Raw genomic sequence first — 15,629 nt, forward strand, 5'->3', positions numbered from 1 at the left:
CTGAAGGAAGACATCGAAGCAGTTCAGAGATGACGCCGGCCATGGTGGCCGAGCGGTTCTCGGCGCTACAGTCTGGAACCGCGCGACGACTACGGTCGCAGATTCGAATCATGCCTCGGGCATGGATGTGTGTGATGTCCTCAGGTTAGTTAGGTTTAAGTAGTTCTAAGTTCTAGGGGACTGATGAAGTCAGAAGTTAAGTCCCATAGCGCTCAGAGCCATTTGAACCATTTTTAGTTCAGAGGTGGGCTGCTAGATTTGTTACCAGTAGGTTCGAACAACTCTTAAATGTTATGGGGATGCTTCGGGAATTCAAATGGGAATCCCTGGAGGGAAGGCGACATTCTCCTCGAGGAACACTATTGAGAAAATTTAGAGATCTGGCATCTGAAGCTGACTGCCGAACGATTCTACTGCGCACCAACATACATTGCGCTTAAGGACCGAGAAGATAAGATACGAGAAATAAGGGCTCATACGGAGGCATATAGGCACTCGTTTTTCCCTCGCTCTATTTTCGAGTGGAACAGGGGAGGAATGACCAGTAGTGATATATGGTATACCCCGCCACGCACCGTACGGTGCCTTGCGGAGTACCTTTGTAGACGTAGATGTAGTATATGTTGGTTTCCTATAAACTCTGTGTCCAACAGTTCCGTCATCTTTTCTATAAATCAGTACATCCCAAACGGATTACTTCCGCTCCTTTTTGGGCAGAGGATTCGTTAGTCTGCACAATATTGATTTGTACCTGCGAGTAAGCGAACGCAATAGAACCCGAGGGAGCGAACGTCGAAGCATACGCTGCGTGTAGGTTTTTTGCGTTAGCGTTGTCGCGGTAAAGGTGCTTAACTTATACAGGGTGAAAATCATTTAAACCGATAAACTGCAGTGTTTCACGGGGCACTGAAAAAAAATATTTCTCTTTAACGTCAGGTTATCCTGTGAGGATTTTTAAACATGTAGAGGGAGTTTCCTCTGGATGAAAATTAATTAAACTAACAATCTCTAAGAGGTTGCATGGGACAATGAAAACAATTTCTCTAGTGTGTTTCCCTGTGAGGACAAAACGCAACACAAACAAGTCTTAATTCTTTATTACCAAGAGACAACAACATTAACGGAACACAATTACTTCAGTTAAAGCAGAAGTTCAAAACTGCCTCCAATGACTTGTAAACAGAGGTTACACCGGTGGGTCATCAGTCTAACACGGTTGAATGACTGCAAGAGTGTCCTTAACTCTTACTTCTGCTGCTACTATCCGGTCAACGGGCTGGCTGCTAGCGAGAGAGCTGCTCGCCACCGTCCGGAGGGGAGCTCAGAGATGGCGCACCGTGCTGAACGCGACGCTGAAGCGAAGGGTGTGGCAGATCGCCGATCGGGGGAGCTTGCTCTGTCGACGGCCACATCCGGCCCCCCAACCGGGATGGACCGGCTGTGTGGCCCGGAAGTCGAGGTGGCTGACTTTCTGGGACTAGAAGACGAGCGCAGAGTGGCAGATCGTCGCCCGGCGGAGCTCTGCTTACGACGGACCGGCCAGTGAAGACCCAGGGGGAGAAAGGAAGGGAGATGAGACGGCGTTATGAGGCCAATGCCTCGGCAGAGGCCGCAAGTAGCGGGGGAAGTCACCTACCGGTTATACCGGCGGATACGGCCTGTTCGCTACCTACGACGTCTCGCTCCGGGAAGACGACGAAAGATGAAGATGCAAAAACACGAGACAACGCTGATGGATCTGGTAGCTGTTATGCGACTTCGACCTCGGTCGAGGAAGCTAGTTGCGGGGGTCACACATTACCGGCGGCCGTACTTAGTCCGCAACCTACAGCAACCCGTTCCCAGAAAGGAAACAAGAAGCAGAAGCGCACCATTACTATCGCAGGAGGCATGCCCTCATACGCAGTAACGCGCGCACTCGACGTGGGCGGACCAATGAACGCCACTGCCAAGATCGAGACACTCGAAAGGGTAACATCGCCCACTGAAGACCCAGTCGCCTGGCCTAAAGTCGGGTCACGAAAGCAGATAAAAGACGTCTTCGCGGACACAGTTCAACGGACGGCCCGGTTCATGCTGGGGAACGACGGAGAGGAAGCTGAAGACACGGAGGACATGGAGGTGGAGGAAAGTCTTGGCCGGACTCCTTTAAAGAAGCAGAACAGGCGATCCTCGCGGTCGTCAAGAACAACTTTACTACGAAGACAGCAAGTCACGATATGTACAGAATCGTGACGCGAACCACGGAAGACAACAAAAGCGTTACTGACTTCATTGACAGACGTGGTCTAAACTGGTTCACGTACTCGTCGGAACCTACAAAGACACTCAGAGTAGTCTTCCGACGCCTGCCCTTCAGTATGAGCCGTGTACCGCAAGTCTCTAGAGGAACGGAAGGTTCCAAATGATTGGAAAAGAGGACAGGTAGTTCCAGTCTTCAAGAAGGGTCGTCGAGCAGATGCGCAAAACTATAGGCCTATATCACTGACTCGATCTGTTGTAGAATTTTAGAACATGTTTTTGCTCGCGTATCATGTCGTTGCTGGAAACCCAGAATCTACTCTGTAGGAATCAACATGGATTCCGGAAACAGCGATCGTGTGAGACCCAACTCGCTTTATTTGTTCATGAGACCCACAAAATATTAGATACAGGCTCCCAGGTATATGCCATTTTCCTTGACTTCCGGAAGCCGTTCGACACAGTTCCGCACTGTCGCCTGATAAAGTAAGAGCCTACGGAATATCAGACCAGCTGTGTGGCTGGATTGAAGAGTTTTTAGAAAACAGAACACAGCATGTTGTTCTCAATGGAGAGACGTCTACAGACGTTAAAGTAACCTCTGGCGTGCCACAGGGGAGTGTTATGGGACCATTGCTTTTCACAATATGTATAAATGACCTAGTAGATAGTGTTGGAAGTTCTATGCTGCTTTTCGTGGATGATGCTGTAGTATACAGAGAAGTTGCAGCATTAGAAAATTGCAGCGAAATGCAGGAAGATCTGCAGCGGATAGCCACTTGGTGCAGGGAGTGGCAACTGACCCTTAACATAGACAAATGTAATGTATTGCGAATACGTAGAAAGAAGGATCCTTTATTGTATGATTACATGATAGCGGAACAAACACTGGTAGCAGTTACTTCTGTAAAATATCTGGGAGTATGCGTGCGGAACGATTTGAAGTGGAATGATCATATAAAATTAATTGTTGGTAAGGCGGGTATGAGGTTGAGATTCATTGGGAGAGTCCTTAGAAAACGTAGTCCATCAACAAAGGAGGTGGCTTACAAAACACTCGTTCGACCTACACTTGAGTATTGCTCATCAGTGTAGGATCCCCACCAGGTCGGGTTGACGGAGGAGATAGAGAAGATCCAAAGAAGAGCGACGCCTTTTCTCACAGGGTTATTTGGTAAGCGTGATAGCGTTACGGATATGTTTAGCAAACTCAAGTGGCAGACTCTGCAAGAGAGGCGCTCTGCATCGCGGTGTAGTTTGCTGTCCAGCTTTCGAGAGGGTGCGTTTCTGGATGAGGTATCGAATACATTGCTTCCCCCTACTTATACATCCCGAGAAGATCACGAATGTAACATTAGAGAGATTCGAGCGCGCACTGAGGCTCTGAGGCTTTCCGGCTATCGTTCTTCCCGCGAACCATACGCGACTGGAACAGGAAAAGGGAGGTAATGACAGTGGCACGTAAAGTGCCCTCCGCCACACACCTTGGGTTGCTTGCGGAGTATAAATGTAGATGTAGATGTAAGAAGAGCCCGGCGGAAACGAGTCCGGAAAGCTACCGGAAACGTGCGACTACCGTCGCTCCCGCCACCGCACCGACGCTGCAAACACGAAGAAAGGCGTCGTCGAAAGGGTGCAAAGCCCCTAAGACGACCACTGACGCGGATGGGTTTCAAATACCCAAACGCAAGAAGATTGAAGAGCTGTACAGATGGCCACTGCTGGAGGCATGGTCGTTAAAAACCGGTTTGCTGAGCTCGAAGGGAAGGAGGAGGAGACAGCAGCAGAGAAGCAAGGGGCCCCCGCCCCCACCCATCACGGTGAAATGGCCGGGCTCCTTTAAAGAAGCAGAACAGGCGATCCTCGCGGTCGTCAAGAACAACTTTACTACGAAGACAGCAAGTCGCGATATGTACAGAATCGTGACGCGAACCACGGAAGACAACAAAAGCGTTACTGACCTCATTGACAGACGTGGTAAACTGGTTCACGTACTCGTCGGAACCTACAAAGACACTCAGAGTAGTCTTCCGACGCCTGCCCTTCAGTATGGACCCCTAGTACCTCAAGGAGCTTCTTGAGGTCAAGGGGTACACCATAAATACAGTATCCCGGATGAAGTCGCCGAAAGACAACGCAGACATACCGCTCTTCCAGGTTATACTGGGCGATACACCAGAGCTAGGAAGATCTTCCAAGAAACGAGAGTGGGAAGTGACAGCGGGGTCACAGTTGAAAAATTGAGGAGGCGGAGAGGCCCGCTTCAATGCTTCAACTGCCAGGGAATCGACCACCTGGCAAAATACTGCAAAACGTCCCCACGCTGCGTAAAGTGTGCTGGGGAGCACCTGAGCCGGGAATATCCGTTCCCGATCGAGGAGACACCCACGTGCTGCAACTGCAATGAAGAACACGTCGCCAGCTTCCGCGGCTGCAAAGCATTCAAAAAAGCAGCTGCAAAAGGGCGGCAGGCACCAGCGAGGAGAGTTCAGCCGGGAAGAAACTACGCAACTGCAGCATCAGGGCGACCGCGGCAGTGGCCGCAGGGGAAACGCCTGCAAGACCGGCACAGCAACACGCCGAGCAGGCGCGGCAGGCGGAGCGGCCTAGCCGCGCAGCGGAAGGCGTTCCCCGACCGCTACGAGAGGCCGGGCAGGGCCAGCCGGACGCGTGGACGTGAAGAAGGGAGGCCGCCACCTACGCGGGCCCCACCACCTCCGACCACTGTAACCACCGAGGCCGCAGAACTACGAGAGATGCTGCTGTAGTTCAAACAGCTGCTATTCCAACTACCACAGATGATCGTGTCTGCACTGATTGGAGCCAACCAGGCCAACACCACAAGAGAAGCCAACAACACCCATGATGCCTAATCACGTCATAGGTCTCACCTCTGCGTATGGAACGCAAACAACATAAGGCAGCAGGACGGCGAATTTAGGCACTTTTTACGCGACAAGGCCGTGGATGTGTGCCTCGTGTGTGAGACATGGCTAAAGCCCGGCGTAAACGCGAGGGCACCTAACTATAGGTGCTATCGTGACGGTAGACCAACAGCAGGTGGCGGAACTGCGGTCTGCGTAAGAAGAACGCTGCGACACTACCAAATCCAGCTACCAGAGCCGACGCAACTAGAAGCAACAGGCGTCGCAGTCAGCACCTCCGTGGGTCAAGTGACCTTCATCGCCGCATACCGGAAGCCTAGAGGACTCCTACGACAACATAACTTCTAGACGCTGTTGTCAATGCGCGGCAACATCTTTATAGGCGGTGACTTCAACGCCAAGCACCCGGTGTGGAACTCCAGGGTCACCACAACCAGCGGCAGGAGGCTTCTTAAGGCGGCCACAGATAATGACGCGATGGTGCTGGGGCCTTATGACCCTACACACTATCCCAAGAGAGGCCGCCCGGATATCCTGGACATCGCGATCAGCAAAGGGGTGACCCACGACGCAGTCTCAACGACACATGTGACCCTGTCTTCAGACCACCTGCCAGTGATCGATCTGAGCACGGACGGGGCCGCACCGCCTGAAGGACGTAAGACATACTTCAACACCGACTGGGAACACTTCCAGGTGCACCTGGCAGAGACGCTCGCCGCGGTACCGTATCCTGATGTTGATGGCGTAGACGCCACACTCGCAGCGTTCTCGCATCTCTCGATCAGAGCGGCTGATGCAGAAACGCAGCAGAGACGTCAGAAGCCGCGGGATTTCTCCCGCCAGTTACCGCCCGACATCCTGCAGATGATCCGGGAGAAGAACCAGCTGGTCCGAGAGTGGAACGTCACCAGCCAGGCGGCGACGAAAAATCGGATCAACCGAATGCGCCGTGCCATACAGTACGCGGTCGCGGAATACAGGAACAGGGACTCGTCTGGAAGAGTAGCGACCCTGAACATCGCAGACGGCACTGCTTGGCAAGCAACCAAACAGTTCCTTTGCAGGAGGCAACGAGTCCCGCCGCTACGCGTCGGACAGCATGCAGTGGCCGAGCCTGACGCCAAAATCTCTAAATTTCAGAATACGTTTACTTCATCTTTCCTCTAACACTGCATTCCTGTTGTAGCAGAGCGCCTTTTTAAAATTCCGTTAGAGTAGGTTGCAGGATGCTTTTGTAAAATTGGCCTACGATTGCAGGCCACAAACTATTGTCGCTACGCAGCAAACGCTCGTTAGACATCATGGAGCCAGTATTTAAAGGCAGATTGAGTACCATATTTGATGAAGTTTAGTCACTAAATTCCATTTCTTTCTGCGAAAAATTGAAGTACAGTATTTTTGTGTGAGTTTGACCATTTGGCTTAGAAATGGTTATCCCATTTTGTTTTTGGAGGAGATTGTCGCCGGAAGTTGCTAGGAGCCAACTGGAGGCAATGTATGAACTGGTAGCGGCGTACAGTTGACAGTCCAGTTGTTCAGTCTTAGAACTCTTCTGAAAGTAGTTAAACTGTTATAGGGCTTTCATTACTGGTATATGAGTACAGACATTTTTAACTTTGTCTCATGAGTAAAAGCGGTGCAGGCGAGCTTAGTTTTAGATTGATTTTAATAGTGTAGAAGTGTGGAGAATTAATCTGCGAACAATTATGAGGCGTATATTGCGTTATATGTCTCGTGCGCTCTATATCTTTGAAGCCGTCGTCACACGGGACGAGGCAGCTGACGTTGACGTACACATTAATGGGATATCCAACGTCAGAAGACACAGCGCCGTTGGCACACGGAACGAGCTGGTTAACGTGTTTTTGCGCTCTCAGCGCTCTCCAGTGGCAGTTGTCGGTTTTATTTAGCTCGCAAACCATGCATTTCGTTTACGAAGATGGGCGCGCATGAAATTTCCACGTTATCTCTATTAAAACGCACATTTCCTCTCTTGTCCATTTGTTAGCTATATTGTTCTTCCTGTCGTAAACAAAAACTTCAACATCCGTGAACACGTAATGACAAAAAGCAAAGACACATGTCCAGTCAGTAAGGACATCAGCTTATAAAAGTTCACCACATCGAACAGACTCACTCCCTCTCTTGTCCATTTGTTAGTCACGTTGCTCTGTCAGTGGTAGACAAAAACTTCAATATCCGTGAACATGTAATGACAAAAAGGAGAGGTACATGTCCAGTCAGTAAGAACATCAGCTAATAAAAGTTCACGAAATCGAAGAAACTCACTCCTGGCAGAGAATGCACTTACACCGATATAACATCAAATATTACAGAAATTATTTGTATTAGTTTCATAAGAAAGTCACACAATCGTTTACAAAACGCCGAAGTGAAAATAAATTGGATACAATTCGACACAGCCCTCTGTCCTCTAATCCATAATGTGGCACCTCTACCAAAACTACACCCCAGAAGCTGTTCAACGAGTGACGTTATATTTTACATTACAGTCTTCTAAAAAGACTTTAATCACGGAAATGTTATTAACTGACATTTAATTATAACAAATCCTAACAAGAACTATATGTTTCTGAAGAATCTTCAGTGTGCCGTTGCATTAAACTGGCTTGCTTTCATAACACGTGAATTGTAATGCGAAGATAACTAAATACGAAAATTCTTTAACCACCATTATGCTGTTTCCCGTAATTTTATTACAACAGATCGTACCAATAACGATTCGTTCTCGAAACATTCAATGTGTTGGTGCTTAGAAACAGCATTTATTTAGAGAGTGTAAGGTATAACATAAAACACGTCTAATAATGGACTTCTACAGATCAAAACGAGTACACTATGACGTCACGTTTTCCGCTCGTGACGAAGGGAACGTTCTAGCTTCTTATAGGCTCTACTTTACGTGGCACATTGCCAAACTGTCGCAGAATTTCTTTTGTGTTTCACGAGACGGAATGGCTCTTCAACGTGAAATACAGGATGAGGAAAATAAAAGTGGACTGGAGAACAGAGTTCAGGGTACAAAACACAGCAGAGGGAGGTAATACAGCACTAACGTGACTATAGCAGATGTTTATAGTGACCACCATTCATTCATCTCTTGGCACTTTTGGACCCTGATCAGCAATTTGCTGAATGTAGACCGAAGCTGTACTGCTGGAATTGCATCAGTCTCATCCGAATCTGCTGTAATTCTTGAAGACTATGAAGGTTGCCACGATACATCTTAGACTTGAGGTCTCCTCACAGAAAGTAGTCGCACACTGACAGTTCCGCTGACCTGGATGGCCAGCTAGGACCGCGACCAGGCTGATCTCTGCTAACAACTCTGTCAGGCGTGAAGATAGGGTAAAAGTGTTCCAGGGTTCGGCCGGCTGTATGGGCAGTTGCTCCATCCTGTTGGACGTAACTGTAGGTCTTTTCCTCCTCCGTTAATGTTGCCACAAATGGGTTCAAAATGTTGGCAATGTAACGTGCCGAAGTCAGTGTCCGATGAAAGAAGATGGGACCAATATTGCGGCGTGCAGACACAGCAAACCAAACCCCAGTCTTTCGATGGTGTTTCGTGGAAGTTATGCAGATTCTCCGCTGTCCAGGACCTGTGATTCTGTGAGTTGACATAACCACTTAGGTGAAACCAGGCTTCATCAGACATTAAGAATAGATCCATGTCCAAGCCATTCATTGTTATCTCAGTGGACAGCCACTAACAAACTGGAGGCACCGAAGAGCATCTGCTGGTTTTAATGCATGAACAACAGACACTTCGTAGGGACGCACGTGTAGATCCAGGTGGAATATTCATCCGAAAGATCGACCTGATATGCCGCTCTCTTGTGACGGGCGACGGGCTGATTTCGTAGGGCTTTGAAGCATTTTCTGGTGAAGTGCAGCCACATTTCGGCATATTATTTGACTTGTTCAAAACAGATCCTGTCTGACGCCATTTTCGGACTAATCGTTGAGTGGCACTCTTTGCTGCAACTTTGACATCATTAAACTTCTCAGCAGACAACTGACCACACCGTCTTCACGACTTTGTTGTCACGTAACTTTCCACAACGAATACCCACTGCTCCACTGTGAGTACCATCGTCTTCTTTGCACTGCTCCACTCACACTGACACAGGAGGCCGCACTAACAAGGGAAATTCCGCATCGTATCTCCCTCAGATATACTGGTAAGACGGCCTAGTGAATAGCCCGTCAAAAACTGGACACAGATCAAGCATGAAAACGGAAGAAGGTGTACTGAACAGTGAAAAAAAAAGCAAAATACAAACAGTGAACGGTCCAACAACATAAGTGCAATAATGAGCAGCTGGAAATAGCAACGTGGTCATCCTGTTGGACTGACAAAGGGGCGAGCTGTGTCCAAAACTCCCTAGTGCTATATATTTATTTTTTCACAACATTGCGAAGTGTCGGTCGGGTCACTGAACTGTTTGTTCTCTTTCTGTAGTCTTGGCAGTTGTCATACAATACATTGGTTATAGAATATGAGTCATGTGGTAAGAATACGTTACTGTCGCAAGTAAATGTGACGAATAGTGAGAGCAGGCGAGATACCATACAGACGTCTCGCAGAAATGAAAACAACAAATACGCGGATGTGAACTATGTTACAACAAAGGAATTCATGAATCAAGATTTTCAGAACGGGACGCAACTTAAAAAACGTTAAAAACATACGTTTTGACAGAGCTAAGAGAAACTGCGAGCAGAATACAAAAGGCCAAAATTACACTTAATCGGAGAAGGAACTTACTCACCAGCAACAACATCAGTCTGAAAATAAGGAAACGTATCATGAAAGATTATGAAAAATTTCTTCAAATCTGTATTGGCCACTGCCCAAAACAATTTGTAAAATTTTTTGTGGGGAGCATGGGGGCTATGTAAGTAGGCTGTTTAGGTTTTTATATTGGTAACGCCAAGTAGCTTTCTGTATGAAAATCACTGGCTGTGCTGTGTGCAGTCTGTGTCTGGTTTGCATTGTTGAAAAATTCTCTATTGTAGTGGGCAGTTAGTTGTGAACAGCGCGTAGCGTTGCGCAGTTGCAGGTGAGCCGCCAGCAGTGGTGGATGTGGGGAGAGAGATGGCGGAATTTTGAGAGCGGATGATCTGGGCGTGTGTCCATCAGAGACAGTAAATTTGTAAGACTGTATGTCATGAATTGATATACATATTATGACTTTTGAGTACTGTTAAGGTAAATACATTGTTTGTTCTTTATCAAAATCTTTCATTTGCTAATTATGCCTATCAGTAGTTAGTGACTTCAGTAGTTAGAGTCTTTTATTTAGCTGGCAGTATTGGCGCTCGCTGTATTGCAGTAGTTTGAGTAACGAAGATTTTTGTGAGGTAAGTGATTCATGAAAGGTATAGGTTATTGTCAGTCAGGGCCATTCTTTTGTAGGAATTATTGAAAGTCAGATTGCGTTGCGCTAAAAACATTGCGTGTTAGTTTAGTGATGATCAGAATAAGTAAAGAGAGAAATGTCTGAGTACGTTCAGTTTTGCTCAGCTGTTTGAAAATCAAATAACGTAAGGGGTTTACCAGCACAGTAATTCATTAATTTTTCTAAGGGGACGTTTCATAAAGGTTTCGTTTGGAGTCTGGCCCTATACGGATGTGAAACTTGGACAATTGGAAGAGAAGAGAGAAGACGGCTAGAGGCCCTGGAGACGTGGTGCTATAGAAGGTTGATGAAGATCAGCTGGAGAGACAAAGTAACAAATGAAGAGGTGCTCAGAAGAGTGCAGGAAACCAGATCTCTGTGGAGACACATTCAAACAAGAAGAGACAAACTTGTAGGGCACATCCTACGACACAAGAACATCATTGGAAGAATAGCAGAAGGAGCTATTGAGGGAAGGAATCGGCGGGGGCGACCAAGGATATCATACATGCAACAGATCATGATGACGTTGGATGTAACACGTACGTGGAAATTAAGAGGAAGGCAGACAGAAGAGGGGAATGGCGCTCTGCTGCAAACCAGCCTCAGGGTTGAACAGTAAAAGAAAAGAAGAAGAAGAGAAACTGTGTGATTGTGAAACTGACGTGTTCCTTTGTTGCAGCTATGTGACAAACTATAATGTCTTCATCATTTCCTTGGGATTGATCACATTCATACGAACACCTAAGATGTGTAGATAAGAGATTCCTATGGTATGACACACGTAATGCCATGTATGACACACCAGACGTGTTTTCCGGTGGAGGATTCGGTTGACTTGTCGTCTAGTCATCAAACGTTTGCTGTTCAGATTCGAAAGCCACATCCATTCGGCTGCTAATAGAGTAGTTGTGCAGAAGCAACTTTCATTATAGGTCCTTGCCTTACACCTCGCTGTTGCAAATGGACGTTACACCAAGCCATGGGTATAATTTGAATAAAGCGAACAGCGAAAATAAAAAAAAAAAATAAAAAAAACCTTAACCACGACGCCATTTGTCTTCCCAGCTGCACTATTTTGCACTTCTTGTTCTTGGGCTGTTCACTGTTTCTATTTTGCTTTTTTTCAGTCCAGTACACCTTCTTCCTGTTTTCATGCTTGATCTGTGTTCAGTTTTTGACGGGTTGTCCACTGGACCCTCTTACCACTAAATCGGAAGGGCGTGCGATGGAGTGTTTCCCTTGTAAGCTCTGAACCAGTGTGAATTACGTGGCGGCCTTAAACGTGGTGTACGCGTCACGGGATGTGGTTATATTTATATATTCATGTTCAATCGCATCCACTCGTCCAGCCACTTTTATTTGCCCCACACTGTAGCAGGAAGTAATGTTAGCTAACTCGTCTCGTGTGACGATGGCGTAAGGGGGTTCCAACTGTGGCCGCGAGTGGAATTTCACATGATATCATGCAATTTCTGGGGATGAACAAAAACAACGTTTCAAAGCATTTAACTAATATCTGAAAGCATCATACAAGAATATTGAAGCTAGACGAGTGGTTGAATAGAGTAAAGCGCTAGGCTCTATCTGCAGGTGAAAAACAGTTCTATCACGTTATCAATGTACGAGGTGATTCAGCTGCCCCTATCAACGGGTTTTATGCAATTCGCAACGCCTTCAGATTTTCATATTCCCGCGCTTGCTACGTACAAATTATTAGTCCTACATAAAAAATGAACAGGAACTTCTTCTAGTAAATTCAATGCAGTTAAATTTTGTACTGGGAGGCCATTCAAGAAAAACGTACAAAAGCGCGTTTTTATTGAATGACTCGAAAACTGTGGCCTCCAGCGATAACGTATCCCAGTACAAAATTAACTACATTAAATTTCCTACAAAAAGATCCTGTTTATTTTTGCCATAGGACTAATAGTAGCTAGCAAGAGGATATGAAAATCTCGTGTGTGGTTTTTGAAGGTGTTGCGAGTTGCATAAAGCCCCTAGTAGGTGAGTCACCCTGTATAGAGAATGAGAGAAACTTTCAATCGGGACCTCCGGTCCTGGAATAACGAGCAGTCTGGATGAGCTTCTCTGTCGCATTGGAAATCGTTAGCAGACTAATGAATATTCTCAGAGCACTCACCACAGTATTCGATACAAAAATTAAAAAAACATTGTACACATCTGTTCCACCTCTGTCTATAAAAACTGCTGTGTACCTTTTACTAGTACGCTCTGTAGCCGCAGTGAGAATTCGGCCATAATGACAATGTCTACTTCACATCTAATTTTAGACAATTACGTATTCAGGGTTTACATTATCACTGTAGGGAAGAGAGTCGTATACTGGGGCACTTTTCAGACTTTCGCCTCTAATAATAGAAGATTCGCATATTTTTTCATTCGGTTTTTAAATGACGGCTTGTATTTTTCACTTTTTATGCACTGCAATCTTTTTCTGAAATTACAAAAATTACACCGAAAAATTAAGGTTTTTCCATATATACCAATATTTGCCTAGAAACAAATATTCTTCTGAAATATGACAATTTTGCAGTCGAAAAAATATTGTTAACGCTATATTTAATAGTCTAGGAACTGCATTATTGATCTACTACACACCAGTATCAGTAAACGAACTCGAATTAAGAACAAGTGTTATCGAAAACCATTTATAAGTTAAATACATTTAAAAATTGAAGCTCTTCGAAACTAACACAAATTTCCGTTTTGAAGAGAAAGAGAATTATTAGTACATTAACGAAACTCAGATAACTTGCAGATATCACATGTTCCATGGTGAAAGACCTACTGTTTCAAGGTACAAGGTGGTGCACGATCAACAAGCCAGGCTTTACCGTCCACATGTTATATAACTAGTTTCAAAAATATATACAGTTTTACTTGCCATAAAATTCTGTAACTTAAGAATTAACAATATATTACAAATAACTTATACAGCACTTAAACCTGTAGAGCTTGATAACAACAATAAAAACTGTAGGTAATGGCGGCAACTGCTTATGGCAGTGTCCACCGCGCATTCCTTCATTCTAAAATCAGTCACTAGGCTGAAGTACCGACTAAGAAAAATGATCTGTTTCTATATATCCTATCTTTTAGGTACAACTCTCTCCAATACTTGCTTCTGTTCTTACTTTAAAGTAAAACAATTGCAGACATGCGCGCAAGAACGGACTAACGCACAAACGTAAAAACTGAGAAACAAGTGTTGCTGCCATCTGTTGCTGGGTACATAAACTATCAAAATTGACATTGGTCTCATCCCTAAATATCACTTAAAGGTGAGACCAATGTCAATGTCGATAGTTCCTGTACCCAGCAACAGATGGCAACACTTACCTCCAAGTCTTTACCTTTGAGGGTTAGCCCATTTTCCCGCACGTTTTCAATTTAGAGGAATTGTCTTTCTAAACAAACAGTTATTACGACTCAGCATCCAAATGTTACGGAAACAGTATATGCCGTTATTGATTAAGCAAAGATGATGTGTCTAGAAAACTACTGACTTCACTGTTTGTAAAGTCAAAAAAATGTCGACTTATAGGGCGATATAGGGTTCCAGTGTCTTCATAGCTGCCAGGAGACACTCAATTCCAACATTTTTAAATAACTTTTAGTTAAACATCATAGCACAAACGAACGCGAACTCCTTCTGTTTTTCGAGGCTTGAGAGTTGAATGACTTTGCCATTTAAAATCAAAAGATGTTCACATGTTTCCCATTTTTTTAAAAATCTTATAATTTGAAACAGTGGTAGCCCAACATTTACATCTCAGCAGGACCCATACATTCCTCGAGGCGTCTGTGTTGTGAACTGCAGAATGGAGTCTTGCGCTATCCTACCAGAATTGCCATTTGGGACCCTGGTCATTCAAGGTTTCACTATTCTTGCAATTTGTTGGTGACCATACTGCCTTCCTGCTACAATTACCTAATCATTCATGTTGTCATATGCAGTATCTCCCCACACCATGATTCCGAGAGTGAGAATGGTGTGGATCTTGAGAATCACTGCACCCTGTGACCTTTCACCAGATTATATACAGACACCTAGGCATCGATCTGACCACCACAGACAGAAGCGAGACTCATATTTGAACGCCACAGGCAGTTACTCATTGTCCCAGTTGCCTCTGGTCTTACACCATTCAAGTCTTTATTGTCTGTGGCACGAGGTCAGCCATAAATGACTTAACGGCAATTCGAGATTCTAGTAATCTATTCCTGGTGGTTGGTGCTGACACTCTGCCTGTAACCTCTTCCCCGATTTCAGCTGTTGTCATCCGTCTATTCGTCAGAGTCAGTCAAATAATCCTACGATCTTCTCGTGAAGCAGTCCTTCTGGAAGGTCTCATATGTACTCTTCTTTCCAAGCTGTTGTCCTGAGTCCGTCTCATTACCCTTCATTCTGCAGTCATTCCACTGCAGCCAACTGTTTGTGCGATGTGTGATGATGCTCATGCCAATGACTCGACCTTCCTCAAAGTTCGAAAGATGGTAATAAACTGCACGTGCATGTCCTCTGGACGTGATGTGTTGCGATCTCCACTTGAAACGTGTCAGTAACTGTAGACACAGCCAGTAGCCGGCTTGTACTCACAGCTTTCTTCACCTGTAGGAATGGCCTTTTTCCTGTACTGAAAGTGTTGGAAGTAACCACGTATAGCCCTCCCGGTTAGCCGAGCAGTCTAACACAAGGCTTCCCGGAGTAGGAAGGAGCGCCTGGTCCCCGACACGAATCCACCCGGCGGACTTGTGTCGAGGTCCGGTGAGCCGGCCAGTCCGTGGATGGTTTTTAGGCGGTTTTCCATCTGCCTCGACGAATGCGGGCTGGTTCCCCTTATTCCGCCTCGGATACACTATGTCGGCGATTGCTGCGCAAATAAGTTCTCCATGTACGCATGCACCACCATTACTCTACCACGCAAAAATAGGGGTTACACTCGTCTGGTGTGAGACGTTCCCTTGGGGAGAGGGGGGGGGGGGGGGTCCACCGGGGGCCGAGCCGCACAATAACCCTGGGTTCGGTGTGGGGTGTGGGGCGGCGGAGGGG

General features: G+C 46.1%; 1 protein-coding gene across 1 annotated transcript in view; it reads left to right on the plus strand.

Annotated features, from left to right (window-relative positions):
- LOC126155690 (dynein axonemal heavy chain 8-like) overlaps positions 1 to 15,629 on the plus strand; it is a 622,476-nt gene that overhangs the window by 433,945 nt on the left and 172,902 nt on the right. The gene's annotated exons all lie outside the window — the stretch shown is intronic.

This window comes from Schistocerca cancellata, chromosome 2 (genome assembly GCF_023864275.1).
Source record: "Schistocerca cancellata isolate TAMUIC-IGC-003103 chromosome 2, iqSchCanc2.1, whole genome shotgun sequence".
NCBI lineage: Eukaryota > Metazoa > Arthropoda > Insecta > Orthoptera > Acrididae > Schistocerca > Schistocerca cancellata.